Source organism: Platalea leucorodia (genome assembly GCF_965183815.1).
Source record: "Platalea leucorodia genome assembly, chromosome: 9".
Taxonomy (NCBI): domain Eukaryota; kingdom Metazoa; phylum Chordata; class Aves; order Pelecaniformes; family Threskiornithidae; genus Platalea; species Platalea leucorodia.
Window position 1 is genome coordinate 43303643 of NC_138831.1, and position 17593 is coordinate 43321235.

Genomic DNA, 17593 nt, shown 5'->3' on the forward strand with positions numbered 1-17593 from the left:
GCAGGAGGGAAGGAAGATGTTGATGGGGAAAGGGAGGGAGAGGTGGTAAAGGGTGGGAGAAGGCAAAGTGAAGGTGCAGGGAAATGCAATGGGCTGTGATGCGGGATGGGGCGAGCTCCTTCTGTGCAGCTGATGGGTTTCAGTTTCTAACAACTGCCCTGGCTTTGATATCCACTCTAATGAGCGCTTGCATCATTAGGAGCCTTGCAGTGGCCAGTGCACGTGTCCCTTTCTGCAGAGTTTGGCGGGCGGCCGCACACCCCAGCACACAGCCAGAGCCTGCCCCGCTCGTTAGCTTTTAACCGAAGGGTGCTTTTCCGGCACAAATCCTGGAGCACTGGGCTGCCAGTTCTGCTCCTAATCATTCACTTCTTAAACTGGCATCTGCAGCGGGCCTGGGGTAGGGACGTTTTGTGCCAGGGAGGATGGAGTCCTGTTATCATGGGACATTGCACAAGTGTCCAGCTGCTGGGGCATCATTGGCTGGCAGGTATGGTGTCCTGGGGAATTCCCACATCCTTGAGGCCAAGAGCACTGATTTCTTTTCTAGGTATGTATTTACTTTCCCAAGGTGATAAAGGAAAGCCTGAATTTCAGGCCAGTGTGCAAGGCACTCCATGGGCTTGAAATATCTTGTCGAAGTGACTGTGTCTGAGGTCAAACCCCTCTCAGCTCCGGTATAGATGTAAAAGGTGAAAAAAGGTTGGTGAGAGGCCACTGGCCTTGGGCACGAGCTGATGGGCTGGATGGAGAGTGTGTGTATCCCTGCTTTTTGGAAACCAATGCTAGTGGCTTCTTCCGTGAAAAACGACTGTAGTGCGCATCTGTTTGAGTCTGCAGATGCATGTGGCTATCGATATGGGCATGTTCCTGGTGGAGAGAGATAGATGTGACCTGCAGAGCAGGATAGATTTGTCTTTTGATGTCTACTTGGAAATGATGTGAACTGAAAAACCCCAAAAGCTTCCTTTTTGGAAAACCAGTTACAGTTGCTAAGTGATGGTAAAGTACTTGCTAAATAGGAGATCTGCAGTACCAAAGAGCATGAATAGTTAAGGGCGTTGTAAACATGCACAGAACCTTTTTGAGTTTAAAGTAGTGCTTATTTTGTCATCATAAACCCTCCTTAATGCTGACCACTGGGATTTTCCCGATTTCTGTGCTTGGTTATTTTGATTTGTAGCCTTTGTTTTGTGTTTTCTGTAGTTGTTTGTTACAGGGAAGTGTTCTCTCTGAATACCTCTCCCAATTGATTTGGGGGGGGGGGGTGTGTGTGTGTTTGTCAATTGTGCAGTTCCTGTTTATGTATCTAGCAGATAAAATGAATAACATTTGATTCCCGATGAAATTAGTTTGGGTATTGTAGGAGTTTAGAAGGCCACGTACGCTCGTTTTGAGGCTGAATGTGTCCTTAATGTGTACACATGCAATCGTTGCTGCTTTTTCCAAAATTGTTTGTTTTTGTCTTTTGAGATTACTTTTGAGATGGAAAAAAACCCACATCCATCTTGTGTCAGGAGTTAAGGTTGGTATGTGGTGATGAAATATGTGTTTGTTTACTGCTTGGGCCGTGTAAGATTGATCATGTTCTTAACATCTTTCTTTCCTTGCCTTTTGAAGCTTGAGGCAAGTAAGTATATTATTTGGTTAGTGTTTGCCAGTGGGTTTTGATGCTGTTCCTCGGACCCAGCAGCATGGATGTTTGCAAGGTGGATGTCTCCCACAGCAGATGCCAGGCACCCAGGGATGCAGACCTGGTGCTTGCAGGAATGGTGGCTCCCTCCTGCTCCCCAGAGGCTCTCGGGCCATGGTGCTGCTCCTCCCTTCCAGCCAGGGTGCTTTTTCTGGGGTTCTCTCTCCCTGATGGGGAGAGCATGGTGGCTCCTGAGGCTTTGCGCAGCCTGGCAGACACCTGGTGCCACCTGAGGCCCCCTCCACGGCCACAGCACTGTGCAAGTGCATCGGCGTGCCTCTTCTGCTGCTCCACAGCTCCTGCCTCCCGGGGAGCTTGGCTTGCCAAGGGCCTGACATTTTCTACAGCTGCCGCACGTAGGAGCCAGGAATAAAAGGATTAATGGAAATGTCACTCTGCTGTAAGTCTTGGGCTGCCGTAACCAGGTACAGTAGCTCACAGGAGCGAGGGATACTGTCCCAATCCCCTTGCAGCAGGGCTGGCTGCAGCTGGATGGGTGCGGGGCTGGGGACCGTGGGATGGTGTGCTGAAGGCTTGTTGAGTTACTGCTACGTGTTATCACTGCTGCCCTCGTTTTCCTTCTCCTTTGGTGGCTGTTTGCCTGGTTGCAGGTGGAGTTGAGTCAATAAGATGGCAAATGTGTCTAATAAATGAGAGAGAGGTTTCACTGCCAGGGAGGGCTGGCACAGGGTGGTGGGGACCCTGGGCTGGACCTTTGTGGGGTGCTACAAGCTGTGTCTGAGCAGCAGCAGGCATTTTTCCACATGAAGCTTGTGTACAAATTATGAGGACTCAGAAGCTGTTTTTTTCTCCCTCCCTCCTCATCCTGGGTTAAATCCCAGCCTCCTGCTAAAATGAATTTTTTCCCAGTGCCTTTCATCAAGGTCCTCCTCTCAGATGGGCCAGATAGCTCTGCCTTCTCCCAGCAACTTCTATTTCTGGCCCTTCCTCTGTGCACGCACTTGTCTTCAGACCCCAGCTGTGCAATCACAAGTAGATCACTTATCCCAGCTCTAATTGCAGGAGCTCAGGTTTATGGGGGTTTGTTTAAGAGAATGGTTCTGGATGAGGTTTGGCTCATTTTTTTTTTCCCCCCTTCCCCATCGCAGAGTCAGGGAGGGAAGGAGAGAAACCCATGAAGGGGATTGTCAGCGTTCAGCTGTCCAAGTGGTAGACCTCAAAGTGCTCCAAAGTGCAGCCTGGCAGGGTCATGCCTGTACTTTAAGGTTTGAAATTAGCTGTATAAGTGTAAGGGGCTTGAGGCCAACCTAATCAGTGGAGGAGCAGTGGGTGACTGGGAGCCAGAGGTGTGGATCTAGAAATAGCTTTGGATCCCTCTCCCCTCTCCTTGAATGAGGAGAGTTAGAGCTCCATGGCTTGTCTGATAGTTGGTGCTGTGATGCCTATCACTGCGACAGAGGCAATTAATCCAAAATATAACAGTGGGTTTTGCAACGTGGATCTACCTCTTCTGCTGGCAGTTGACTCCTTCCAGAACAAGTACTGGCTGGATGTTGAATGGGGATGGATGTGGGTCTGATCTAAACTAGATATCATCCAGTGCCATTTTGTGCCCTCACTGGAGGTCGTCTTGCTGGGCAAAGATGCATTAGTGGGTTCCTGGTCCCATTTTTGTGCAGCTTTGACAGCCCACTGGCTAATACAAGGGTGATCCTGGGAAACACCATGCACTGGATGCGAGGTCCAGCAGGTCTAGGCTATGGAAAACTGAGCCCTTGTAGCCAAGATTTGTAGAAGTTAGTGCTAGCTGGTGATGCAGGTGAACATGAGAAATGATTGGTGTTGGCAGAAAACCTCAGTCTTTGGCTTGAGGTTGTACAAGAAAACTTTAGGATGATATGGTTCCCAAATTTGAAACACATAAACCATCTGAATACATATTTACTACGTCGCTGTGTTTAGCACAGCTTATTGAGGAAAAAGTCTTGCATGCTCTCACTCTCTCTGTCCTTCTCCTAATAACACTAGAATGCTTTGGCCAATTTATTTGAACTAGATAGAGGATTACAAGTTGTGAGAATATCAAGTTCCTACATGTATCATGAAAATAGGCAGAGGAATAGTAAAAAGCGGTTGTTGTAGTGCCTTGAGGGGAAGAGTACAACATTATCACATTCCTCATTAGGAAGGAAGTGCACAGGAGAGCTAAGCTTCACAGTGCACAGGAGAGGACAGGACCTGTTTGCTGCTGGCTGAAGTGTCCAGCCTTTGCTGGCTGTGGGACAGTAGAGCTGCGCATGTAGGAGAGTCAGCTCCCAGCAGGTTGTGCCTAGAGCTAGACAAGTTGACATTTGCAGTGCCCGAGTCCCTCTTTACTGGGAAGCAGGTACTTAAGAGACTGTGATTTCCTCTAAATGCTTTCCTGGGCGGCTGCATACTCAGCCAGCCAGTGAGGAGGCACTGCCTTGTATTTGCAGAGGGCAATTGTGCACACCTTATTTATTGTGTAGTAAAGAAAACAAATTAAGGCTGTGTAATTACAGAGACAGGCACACTTTTAAATAAGGCTTAAGTAGTCAGATTTCTATTTAGAAAATTAATAATTGCATTTCTGTCTGCATTCAGAGGCTCTTCTTAAACTGTCTTCTGGAGGTTTATACATGCTCTAAATTGGTTTGTGGGCTGGCCAAGACACAGCTCCTGTCAAAGAGCTCATTCTCAGTGCTGTCTGCCAGAGTAAGGATGGGGTTGAGGATCAAGCTTTCTCTTCCAGTCTTCACTCAGGTGTCTTAAAGATGGAGACCCTGGAGTGCTTTGTGCTGAGTGTAACTGGCTTTTGAGTATGGTATGGTCAGATCACTTTCTTCTCCACAGGCATTTTTATCTGTGTGATCCTGTTAGCCTTTTTCTCCCTAAAATGAGGATTGGGGATGATCTAGAAGGTGCTGGCAGGAATGCGCAGGGACCTGCTTTGCCTGGTGAAAGACTGAGCTGGCTGATCTATGGGCTTGTTTCCGTAGGCAAACCTGAGCTGTGATTAATCTGGAGCCTCCCAGAACCTCCTCTGTAGGTTGTGTTGTTTTCTGAGGATGGGGTTAGCTTTGGTGTCCTGGTTGGGTTCATGGCAGTTGTGCAGTGTCATATGAACTGGTGCCCTGGTATTGGATGTAGTTTGTAGCTTTGACATGGGAATTCCCAGAGATGTGTTATGGTTTTAGGCTTTGATAGGAAAGAAACTGGGCTGCATCCCCTGAAAACTGAGGTGGCTGAGGCAGCACAAGGTTGGTGAGTTGCTCTCTGCCTTCTGCAGTGCTGTTTCAGGACAACACTCAAAGCCCTCCAGCAAGTGAGTCCTATGTGCTTTGGAAGGGCTGCAGGCAACCATCTTGCAAGGCCAGCAAGGTTCACCTTCTCTGCTCTGTGTGTCTGGGAGCTTGATCGAGATCTTACACTAAATAAAGAAATAAACAAAATATCAGATGCTGAATTATTGTAAGTATAGCACCATTCCCTCTCGGTCATGGCTTGAGGGTTGTTTTTTCCTGCTTTGTAGTTAATGATCTATTGCCTTGCTCTGAAAGAGTCATTCTTATACACGAAGCAGGGTTAAACTCTCTTTTGCTCTCTTCGTGTAACCAGCTCCAGGCCCTGAGACTGCCTGCAACCCTCTGCTCGATTCTGGATGTCCTATTACCCTTCCTCCTCCTTCCTCATGATTTCTACCTGCTTTGCCCTTTCATCACTGCACTGCTGTCATACCCATCCTGGCAGTCTCCTCCTAACCCAAACTGTCATGTGTTAATTGCTCTTGATTTCCCGTCCATACTCACGAGTCAGTTCAATCTAACAAGTCCTTGTGTATCAGCCAGAGCACAGTATATGACTATATGTAAGCTCATAGCTCACTGGGAGGGTGAAGTAAAGTGCATTTACCTAAACTACCTCCTTTATAGTTTAATGCGTTTCATTTTGCATTTGCAAAGGACCAAATAGGAACTGAATTTGTCCATGAATATAGGCAAAATAAGAAGTATGAGAAAGATTTAAACAGCCTTTAATTTCCATTAGGTGAATGTTCCTTTACTATCCCTAATCAGGCAGGCAGCTTGGGTACCCTTTGATTCCCATTTGCACTCAAAGGATGTTCCTGCTCCAGCTCCTTCTAGGAGCAAACTTCTGTGCTGTGATTTACTCAGGGAGGCATTTCCCCCCATATGTCTCTAGTTCTTCTATAAAATGCTGGGCATGCTTATAGCGCAGTTACTAAAATAAACAGCAGTAACATCTCCTCTGCTTCCATAAACTTTCCTGTTCTGCCCCTCATCTGCTTTGTCCCCTGGATGCCAGTGTAGCGCAGGTCCTTGCTGATATGCTAATCAGCAGCAGTGATTTGATGGATGTTTATTCCCAGTCCTTAACGCAAGTGACTGATAAGCAGTTAACCGCAGCTATTCTTTTTTCTGCAGCGGCAGAGGTAGGTCCTGTGTTTTACCAGCCATTGTGCACAAGGCCAGAGGGGAGATCAGTTCCCTGCAGGACTGTGGCTTTCTTTCAGGCTGGGTCAAAATCATTTGACCTGCATTTGGAGGGCTGGGTAACTAATTCCTGGCTGCAGGCTGCTTCGCTTGGCTGTGGTGAGGGTTTATTGTATTGTAATAGGAGGTGGAGCTGTGAGTTTGTGGCTGATGTACTCTAGTGGGACCTGAGAAAGAAAGTTTCCAACTCAAGCACTGTGCATCTTGCGGCAAGACTTGTCCTGCCTCAGTTCCTCATCTGAAAACCTGGAATAATAACATTTGTTTTCTGTTTTTATTTGATCTATTTGCAGCATAACACCTTGTATGGTTTCTAGCAAAGCCTAGCCTTGAATTGTGGGATGCTGTTGCAATGTAAGATGAGTTATAATAACACTATCACAAATATTCGTTGCCTGCTAGGATTCTTATGTTATGCCTATCACTTTGGTACCTGGGCTCTCAGGATTTTGTTGTGGCTTTGTCTCTCCTTCCTTCCTTTGAAATGCTGAGATGTTCTTTCCAGCTTCATTGTGTACCTATGAGACTTATTTCCCTTCCTGAAGTTTGATCAATTGTCTTTTGACAGATATGTGACATGGGCAACTGTGGTTTTGCAAAGGTCCTGTTTTTTCCCGTCCCCTCTTTAAAAAAGGCTGCAGACAATGCTGGGGATGTTTTGAATGAGGCTGTTCCTACATGTGTGTGTGTGTTTGTATGTCTTTTTATAAGCCTTGTTTCAGGATTGGGGTACGCTGTGAACTTTAGACAAGTTGGGGTTTTTGGGGGGGCTTATCCTCTGTGACATAGTCCTTGCTGTGCAACAATGGCCTGATGGATGTCTTGTGAGCTTCCCTTCAATGAGAGGCCAAACATTCCTCTTGGATGTGATCCTGAAGATGAGGTGTAGTTGTGTCTTGGTTAAACCTCACCACATCTCTGAGATCACCAGCAGCACAGAATGAGCTGATTTCTGGACATTTGGGCATGACAAGGACCAGATCTTGTTCATAGGGTTCTGAGGTCACCACAGCATGGAGGTACTCCAGAAATAGCCTCTGACTGTCTCTTTCGCTTGCTCTCCAAACCATGTGGCTCAGCTGATTAGATGTGGTGCACGGCATGTCTTACCTGCCTATGTCAGTGTGAGAGGTGCTGCACAGGGAGCAGGACCCTCCCCAAGAGGGACCTGAGGGCACGGAAACCTGCTTGAAAGCTCCTGGGGGAGAGAGTGAACAATCATGGCAGGATGAGTGAAAGTTAAGGGACCACACAAGTTATACTGGTTTACTAACAGTATGATTTCAGGGATGATTTTCCCTTTTTGATGTACAGTCAATAAGCACCAGGGCAGAAAAATAGAAACATTAAAATCATATGTTATTTGAGCAATAAGATACGACAGGGCATGAATGATGGGACATTAATTCATGATGGTGTGTGACTAGGCAAGAATTTAAATGTCGTAAGTTAGGCAGTCATGCATTTTATTGGAATTATAAATTTTTATTAGAAAACTGGGTGAGGGGCTGGAGTTTCCTACCAACCCCTTCCCCTCATTTGTATTTGTGAAGGGATGAGCTGTGAATTATGTCGGATGCAAGAGACTGCGGGATATTTACAAGGCTGCCAGTAAGAGCCAGAGGTTTGTCTTCCCCAGGAGCTGTGGGCCGCCATGTCTGTAGACTTGCTGCTGACTGAGGATGAGTACGTTTTATGTCTGCTGTCCTCAGGCATGCTGTGAGGTCATGCCTGGCCTTTCCCGGGACTGCTCCCCAGGCAGCTCTGCTGGTGCCCACGGGTATCCCGTGGGATGGGGCCGTGCCCGGCACCGTGCGCCCCGCGGGGCCGCGCTTCAGCACCACGGACAGGGCCGCCAGCCTCCCTCCCTCCCTGCCTGCACCGCCAGCCTCCCTCCCTCCCTGCCTGCACCGCCAGCCTCCCTCCCTGCCTGCACCGCCAGCCTCCCTCCCTGCCTGCACCGCCAGCCTCCCTCCCTGCCTGCACCGCCAGCCTCCCTCCCTGCCTGCACCGCCAGCCTCCCTCCCTGCCTGCACTGCCAGCCTCCCTGCCTGCAGCATGCGCCCTGGCCTCTAGCCTCGTCCAGACCTCTTGGCCCTCCCTGCCTCTCTGCCTGCAGCCTGGCCTCTGACCCAGCCTCCCTGCCTGCACTGAAGCCTCCCAGCTCCCCTGCCTCTTGCTCAGCCCCAGCCTGCAGCTTGGCCTCCCTGCCTGCCCCCACTGCCTCCTTTGCCCTTCTCTCGGAACAATCTCATTCCCCTTCCAGCACCAGCCAAGCACGCCAGGGCAGTGAGTGCAGCAGTGGCTGTGCGCACCTGGCTGCAGGTGCAAGATGGATCAAGGATCAGGTGTGAGTGCACCTGAGGGATGGCCAGCCTGGTTTCACTACCAGCTGCACCTTTATTTTTCCATCTCTCCTGCTATGAAGCCAGTCTGCCAAGATGCCTGTTTGACAGATGCAATATAAACTTTCTGAACTGCAGTGGCTCCTGGCACTGGCTTTGTTCTGCAGCGTGAACGGAGACGTCTTGCAGCACCGCTACCCGGCTGCTGTCTGTGGGTTTCTCACATGAGTAGTTCTCTAGGAGAACTGCCATCCAACCTCACTGCAACCGCAGCCCGTGGGCTTTAGCTAAATGTTTGTTGTATCCAGTTGTGCGTGTTGATAATTGTGGGTAATTTGCTGTCTCAGAATAATGAAGGAATGCCTGCTGCAGTCTGAAGCACTCAGTGCTTTACGGTGATTAGTTCTTTTCATTTGAAAATATTCCTCACAGTGACCAATATTTAAAGATAAACTGTGGGTGAAAGATGCTTCTGCTGTTTAAGTACAACATGTATTAAGAAGAGCAGGAAATGTAACTGCTGTATCCAGATATTCTTGTGCTTGTTGACAGAGCTAATTGTCAAAGACAAAACAAGTTTCTGCTTTTGGGATGGTTATAAGTGAGGAGTATAGCAAAGAGGTTTTGACTCTGTATTAAGTCACCAACAGTTCCCTGTCCCCCTCAGCCAAGTGTGCTTGGGGCTGTGATGAGGCATATCATACCATGACTCAGGTGGAGCTGCAGGCAGGTCTCTGCTCTGAGCATTACTCTTCCCTGTGTGCTCAGCTGCTGCAAATGGGAGCATTTCTGCCCCAAAGGCTATGCCCATGCTCAGGTGTGCTCCAAGGCATCTGCTGCCTCCCTGCTCTGCATCCCCACCCCATGGGCCCTAGGAGGGAAGCAGCAGCCTGGTGCGAGGCAGCTCCCTGCTTGATGCTGTCTCCTAAGCTGAGTGTTTTTCTTACCGTTTGATGAGGTGTAGCTGGAGCACGTCAGCCTCGCCTCCCGCTGTGGCCAGGAGCCTCTGCACAGCATGGGGAGTGGCAGCTGCCATCTCCGCTGGCTGATGGTGTGATCCCTTCGGTCCCCCGTTCCCCATGCACGCACCTCCCCATGCCAGCCCGCTGCCCCTGCGTGCTCCCCAGCTCTGGTCCCTCGTGGTGTCCAGCTGCTGCTCCAGGCCTCCTGTGCTGTGGGTGCAGGTAGCTCTGCTCCCCACCAACGTGGGGTGAGTGCTGTAGGCTAATGGCAGGCTTTCTTTTCATTAGCTGGTGTAAACACAGCTCTTTGGCAGCAGCCTGCTTTTCTGAGCCCAGTAAGATCATTTTTCCTTTTATCTATAATTTAGTGAAGTGCCAAGCCACAGAAGTTTTAACGATAATAAGCAGCAGAAGAAATTTATTTATTCGCTGCAAAGGTGGGTTTCATTCCAGGGATGTGGCGTGTTTTTTTTTTTTTTCTTCCCCTTACGCTTCCCTCACAAGAAATGTTGGCTGCTCATACAACCTCCCTTCCAGTGTGTTCAAGCAACCTTCCCTGCAAAGCTCACCACTGCAGTTCCTGCTTGGCTTAGTGCCTTTCCCGCCCCTCTCCCATGCAGGACCTGTGGGCCAAGTGAACTGGGAAAGGAGAAGCAAGGAAAATATAGTGAGGTGGGAGTATTCATGTGTTTGGTGAGGTGTAATGGGAGAAAAGGGAGTTGCAAGTTCCCCATCTTTCACTTTCTTCTGCTGCTGTGCATCTCTTGTATCTGCTTCCCAGACCAGCCTCTGTGATGGATTTGACTGCTAAGGAAAAGCAGGGAGGAGCTTTTTGGGATTACATGTAGCGCTTGCCTTCTGTCAGCCTATGAAGCTGCCAGTGGTGACTGGAGATAAAAAGTGGATCCACGTCATATGGAAGGACCAGGGCTCCTTCCTGAAGTGCAGGAAGGCAGAGAGTGGAGCTTGGGGCTGGTCAAAGATGAGCAGGGGATGGGATGCGGCTGCAGGAGGGACAGGGACCAGTCTGGAAAGAGAGGGTTGCAAGAAAGGATTGGAGCAAGAAGTCATTAGGAAAGAAGGTTGAAATAGAGCAGAAAGGGGATGGGGTGTAGAAAAGGTGATGGGGAAAATGGATCTGGAGAGGAGAGGGAGGGTTGACTGAGGTAGGGAAGAAGCATGTGTGTGTGGGAGCTCTGCAGGGGGAAGCAAGCATAAGGGAGAAATGGGTTTGCTAGCAAATACTTGGGAATTGTGCCTCTGAATTAACCAGAACCTTCCTCTCCCGCTTCGATGTGGCTTTGGAGGCAATATTAGAATCTTCCTAATTATTTTTCTTGGACGAGTTTTGCGATCCTGATGATATTAATTATTCTTAAAGGTCAACAGCACTCACTTGAATCCCCTTCTGTTCTATCATGTAATCAGTTAATTAATTGGAAACCATTTAGCAGTGTCTGCCGAGAGCTTAGCCTGCCTTATGCCCTGTTGTTTTGCTATTGCTGGAAGATATATATATATGTGTGTGTGTGTATGTATTCATATCTGTACCCCTTTCTTTCTTCAGAGGCTCTCCAGAGCCATTTGCACCGTCCCAGCCCATTGCAGCTTCCGGCACCCCTCCCTGAAGCAGGCAAGTTGGGAGTCAGGCACTGCTGTTACTTTTCTCTTTACTATCCCCTGGCAAGAGCACTGTTTGAGATTATTCAGGGCTCACTGATTTCTGGGCATCCAACTAGGTGGGATTTTTTTTTTTTTCAATATAAATTTGATGCAATAGCCCTCTAACAGCTGAGAGCACAGCCCTTGTTCAGGAGGGAACAGGAGGAGTAGACCCTGTCCCAGCAGCTCTGTGCTTGATGTGTTGAAGTTGAGGCTCTTGTGTGGACCTTGTCCAGCTCTCCCAGTACCTCTCTGCGCATTTGGGGTGATATCTCAGCTGGGGTGGTACCTCCTGAGCGCCTGTCCTTGCTGCTTCAGTGTATTCAAGGGGGAAGTGGTGGAAAACACGCAGGAGCCTGGGAGGGCACATTTTGGGGGTCTGGTGTCGCTGCGTACTGGGAGATGCTGGGAAATGCCCCTTGGGCACGGCTCTCCCTGTGCCATCTCCTCAAGCTGTGCCTTGCCACAGCACAGAGCTCTCTTCTCTCAGACAGAGCGGTCAGGTTTGCTCTGGGCCCACTGGAAACCTGTGAGTAGGAGGCATTCCCCAGTTGTTCTCTGTTCCTAGTTTGAAGAAACATGCAATTTGAAGTAAACAGGCAGGATAAACCCAACCCCTTGCTGAAGCTGTCAGCTGGCAACCCTTGTTCTCAATCGGCACGTATCTCCAATGTTATTTCTGTGTGCCAAAGCAGGAGAAAAGCCCAGTGTACAGTTATATTCCTGGCCTAATGGATCTAAAATTACTACAGTTTGGAAGAGAAGAGATGGGGTGGGGGCAGAGCAGCCCTGAGGACATCTCAGCTGCAGGAGGGCTCTTGCCCGTAACAGGCTGATTTTTCTTTTCCTTGAGCAGAAGACTGGCATGTTCCATGGATGCTGCTGGACTCTGCCCTGCAGGGAAGCTGGCAGGCAAAGGGAAAGCAACTGCAGGGCTGACCCAGCTTTTAACCTTTGCTCGAGTCCTCTGAGAGCCCAGATGTCTTTGGAGAAGAGCAGAGGAAAGTGCACACAACAAGGGAGTGATGAGCGTTGTCCAGAGGGCCAGATCCCTGCATCTGGTTTGCCTCGAAGCATAGGGGACAATATTACCCACATCTGGTGACGGCTTCTCATCTGTACCGTGTGCTGAACCAAAACTGTGAGCAACAATAAGCTCTGAGGGGTGATTTGTCTCCAAACAAAGCTTCATGCAGCTGGGAGATGCCTCAGAAGAGATGACTTGGAGGGTGTGGAAGCATCATGGGGTTGGAGATGGCCTTTCAAACAGCCTTTGAAGTGTTTCAGGATGGGCTGGGATGAAGGCAGCCGCAGGAGACTGCTTGCTGCGTTGGCAAAGGCAGTGGGAGGAGAGGCGTGGGGCAGATGTGCCGCTGGCGCCGGCTGCAGGAGCCCTGTGATGGAGGCGTGGTGCCTTATGCCTTCCCACTTGCTCTGCAACTTCTCTTCTGTAATGCTATTGTTTAAAGAACAATGCAGGAGACCAGCCCCCTCCGCCTCTTTCAGTGACAGCTGGGATTTTCCAAATCAAGGTTGTGCAACTGGGAAATACAGAGGGGTTGGCTGTTCCTCCTGTAGCATCACACCTCCAGGGCTAGCAAGTGTGCACGTGGAGTGGCAAGGTCTCTTCTTGTGTGTCACTGATGATGGTCTCTTGCTCTCCTCCAATGCAGGATGCTTTTGAGTCTGGAAATTATTGCACGTTCTGGCTCTAGCCCTACAACAAGAAGTAATTTGGGGGGAATGAGATGATTACGTGATGGGACATGCTGTGTGACAGATGCCTTGCAAGGCACAGGACAGTACCTGTGGATGAGAGAAGAGTTGGTTACTCTATCCAAACTCACAAAGGAAGACTGAACCTCAGAGGCTTTTTTATTCTGCTGTGTTTGGGGTCAGTAAAGACCTGGGCATTGCTAAGGAGTTGCTTGAGGAGCAGAACAGGACTGTAGGTAATGCCAGACCATGGCTGGAGGACCTCTGTAAACTGTCTTAACTCCTCCATAGCACCAATACACATGTCCTGGTACCAAGCCCAGACAGGGAGCACAAACAGGAGAACTGCTGGCAGCTATGAAATCTCAAGCTGACCAATTTAACAGTGTCCTGTTCTGCTAACTCTGCTTTCCGGGCATACAAGGCTTGCAGACACTTGGCATCGCCCGGTGCTTTTGCAGGCTCTATCTCAAGCGTGTCCTGTTGGGCCTTTGTGCTGAGCTATCGGAGATTTCAATTGAGTCTAATATTTGCAGAGCCTGATTTGTGGGAAGGCCTGTACTGCCACAGCTTCTGGGACTTGCTGGGGTAATTTTAGCACATTCATTAAGGGAGGACAGTACATTTTTTCCCTTAATGAGCAAAGCTGCTTACTAAACAGGAAAAGGAGGGAGGGGGAAGAGGAGGGCAGGGCGGGTGATGGGGAGTGTAACATTGCTTTTAGAGGTCACTGGAGTTATCTGGCAGGGACAAGCAAGCCCCAGAGTGACTTTCCAGCATTTCTCTGGTTCAAACCCAAAGCTTTAGCAGCTTACTTGCTGCAGAAGTGAAGCCTGGATGGAGCTACCCCTACACCTACAGCAGCATGTGAGGCTGCTGACATTTTCCTCTCCTGTGGCCACTAGCACCTGGCCAAGGCTGCAGCGAGCTGTGAGATGATGAGAAGCACTTGTGCCCAGAGCACAGAGGACATCAGGGGAGTCCCACGTGGTGCCACCAGCATATCCAGTGCTGCGGACCGCAGCTGAGGATGTGCATTTTGCCTCTCATTTCTGCCAGGCAGTCGCTCATGCTACCTCAGCCCCAGCTGCTCTGTGCAGTTAATCCCCCACCCCCGATCAGGATTTTCGGAGTGGTACCGTGTTATTAAAATGTGTGAAAAACTTCTCTCATGCAGAAGTAAATGTGTCGGGTTGGAAATAAGGGCGAGTGGAGGATGGAGATGCCTGGAGGAGGGACAGGCGAGGAGGGTCCCTCCCCAGCAGCTGCGTTTCTGCCATTGCGTTGGGCTGAACCGCATAATATAGCTTACAGTTTAATTACAGGGGTTCCTGCTTGTTGGTGTCATTAATGAGGCATCTGGCTTAATTTAGCTGAATAAAAATGGCTTTAATAGTGGAAACACTTTCGGCTGCTGGGTAATTGAAGGAAGAGAAAACATGCTGTCTCCTCTTGCACTGAAGTCCACTTGTTCTGGGCTGCATGGATCCAGACTGCTCTCTTATCCCATGTCCACCCAGCTCTTCAAGCGCAGGAGGAGAATGGATGGAGGGAGAGAGCAAGAACTGGGACTTTGCTGTCACTCAGTGATAACGTCCCACCTTTGAGGTGTGCGTGGGGTTGCTGGTGAAGGCTGGTGGGGATATGGTGTGATGAGCCACCTGCGAAGCAGAAGGCTTAGGAGCACGGATGCTGCAGCAGGAGGAGAGCAGAGTGGTGTTGAGCTTGAGTCACAAGTGGGTTGGGTGTCTGCTGCCCTGGACCTGGTCCAGGCGAACTTCATCCAACCCTTTCTCCCTATGCAACTCCTTTGAAACCTGCTCTGGAGGCACAAAGGAGCCCGGCAGCTATTTCTAAAGATTGCCTCTGTGGAAAATAGTGTCTTGTGAGTGACGGAGGAAAAGTCCCGGGGCAAAGAAGGAGTTTGATTGTGCTCCAGAAGTGCTGATGGCAGGTCTGTCCTGAGAGAGACAGGCTCCTGTTTGCTGCTGAGAAATACAGAGGGAAGGTGTTTTGCTTCCCTCCCCCTGTGTTTCCTCGATGCGTGATGTGCCATATTTTATTACAGGTGGAGCTGATGCACAGGCTGTTATAAAGGTTGTCTGGCAAGCTCTGCTACAGGACTGCTTCCACTTTCCTATAACTCTGCCAAATTTTAATTGCTCAGGCTGAAGTTTTCTGTGTTGGGTGTCTGCTCCTGGCTGAATTATTTTTCTTTTTTTTTTTTTTTTTTTTTTTTTTTAGTATTTCATTCTAGTTTTGAATAAAAACCTACTCAGATGTTTGAAGCAGTGGATGGGAAGGGAGGAAATGGGCTGTTTTTCTCAAACTAGAAAATACTGTTGATGTTTCTGTTATAGACCACAAGCACCCTCCTTTTGTGGAAGAAAAAAAATAACTTTGTCAAAGGGCAGATTTTGGTTGGAAGACTTGATTTTGCTCTGTGATGTTTCATTGTTTAGGCAGAATGGCTCTTGATCCACAGTTGGAGGGGAGAAATTTTGCTAAGGATGTTTGGGAGCTTATAGGGGAGATGAGGAGCGGCAGCTCTTGTTGGGATGCTGGAGTTGGATGGGAGGACATAAAGGCAGGGAAGATCATAGGAAATTTGGGCATGGATAAGGAAATGGGGGCTGAGAAGTATTTGGGAGTGGCTGGGGAACGATGGGTAGTGTGTGATTCAGCCTGCTGGGAAGAAGTGGCTGGATGGGGGGGGGAAGTCAAATGGATGGGGAATGAGAGACCTGGCGCTGCCTGGCCATGGGTGCAGGAGGGTGGGGGTTCAGGTCGCTACAAATGATGGGGATCTGGAGGTGACAATGGACTTTCAGCCTTGGAAACAGTGGTAGGAAGGCAGAACAGGCAGCTGGAGCTGGAAGAGGCCTAGTGCTGGCTGGGAGGGCCTTGTTTTTCCCCAATCCTCCCCATTTATGCTCTACAAAATACTGGGAAACTCAGTGCATGCAGCCGAGGTTCAAGCACCGGAGGAACCTCATGAGCGCTGAACAGGAGTTACAAAGCGCCGGAGCTCAGAGCTTCACCCGTGGAGCTGTAATTTAATCTCCTCACGCGCATGCAGTCTCTAATTACAGAATCACATGCTATCTTCCCTGGGAAACCTGCCCCATTTGGCATGTGGGACGGATATATTCTGGGGAGAAATCAGTGCTGTGCAGTGAATTTTTTCCATAGGAACTCCGTATCTTTTGTGGCAGAAGTTGGCATATGTACTCTTTGCACATGGAAACCCAATCCTGGCATCTCTAACCTTTGGAGCATTTGGCTTTGTGACCGAAATGGTGTGTTTTTAATGTGTGTTTATGTGTGCAGCCCATTTCTCTCTCTGTGCTGAGATCAGGGACCTTTACAAGGGTCCATTGCAAGGACCTTTCTGACACTTTAAAGTGTTCGAGGTGTCTGTTTCCAATGACGACAATGTTCCTCCCTGTGTGTGTCCTGGTTGATCTGAAACAGAGGCATTGGTGTGTGTCCCCTGACCAGCCCTGCAGAAGTTGATGGTCAGGTCACATCGGACACCAGCTTTGCTCTTTGAGAGCAGTCTCCTGCCAGATGTGTGCGAGTGAAGACCCATCCCCTCTTTGCCTAATACTTGTTGTGGTATGTTGTCTGGGGGAGGGAGGAGGTGGTAGGAGTTGGTTTCCAGGGACTGAAGGAAATGAGAAGCGGAGCACATCTGCCTGGCAAAGCTCCTTGCATTAGTAAGGATGTTTTCTTTCTCCATCTCTCTGTGTCCTAAATTGTAATAACACGATCATGCTATTTTTGATTCCCTTATTTGCGTGGAAAGCCTGTTGTTTTTTCTCTTCTCTTTCAGAATCCAATTTTCTCTTGACATTTCTGCCTAATGTAGCAAAACATGACCTTTGAGAAAGGACATTCCAGCAAGATTCACTCCCTCCTCTGCATCTCTGCCTCTCTCCCACATCTCGCTGTCTCTCATGCGTCTCCCTTTACTCTTCCTTCTTCTCCCTGGGTTGGGGGAGGGAGTTTACTGTCTCACTTTTCAGTAGCAGTGAGCTGCTCCTTCCCCTCCTACTTTTCATCTGTCTTTGCAAAGTTTCCAGGTGCTCAGTGCTCCAGGGTGGATAAAAGAGGGAGTGTTGCAGTATTTCCCCCCCACCCCCCACCCCCCCCCCGCTTATCTTCACCTGCTATTTTTGCTGCCTTTCTAAACTTTATCAGAGGCTGGAAGCAGTTTGTCTACAGCCGTAGGAATGGTGGGATCTTAGTCATGTGAAATGAGGTACCTGTGGTTTGCCATGGTTTCCGCAGCAGGATAGTCTGATGTGAAGCAGAGCCAGAATTTAATGATGCAGCACTGTGCCATCGTGGTGTTTGGGCTCATTCTTCTGCCAGGCTTGTGGAGACCCTTTGGGAAGCTGGTTTGCTGCGTGATCTGCATCGGCTTCCCCGTCCCTGATTGCGGGGTTTTGGGCTTCGCAGCATTACTTGGTGGCAGGTAGCACAGGACCAAAGTTGCCTTTCCCTTGTCAGTCACTGGGCTGTGCCCTCTCTGCATTTGCCCAACACGTGTCTGCCCTTGCTGCAACCCGGTGTAAGGCGACAAATGAATCTCTCATCCCAAATCCTCCTGCATCAGACCTGCACCGGCAGGAGCTGTTCCAGGAATTGCTCTCTTGGTTTTAGTGTGTTTCTGCAAATCAAGCAGGGATTGCGGGCTGAGCCCAGCATGGCTGG

At 49.3% G+C, this 17593-nt stretch overlaps 1 protein-coding gene across 7 annotated transcripts in view; it reads left to right on the forward strand.

The window, feature by feature from the left end:
- Positions 1-17593, forward strand: part of NTRK3 (neurotrophic receptor tyrosine kinase 3) — a gene marked incomplete at both ends in the record, with an annotated part of 217974 nt that overhangs the window by 36653 nt on the left and 163728 nt on the right. The gene's annotated exons all lie outside the window — the stretch shown is intronic.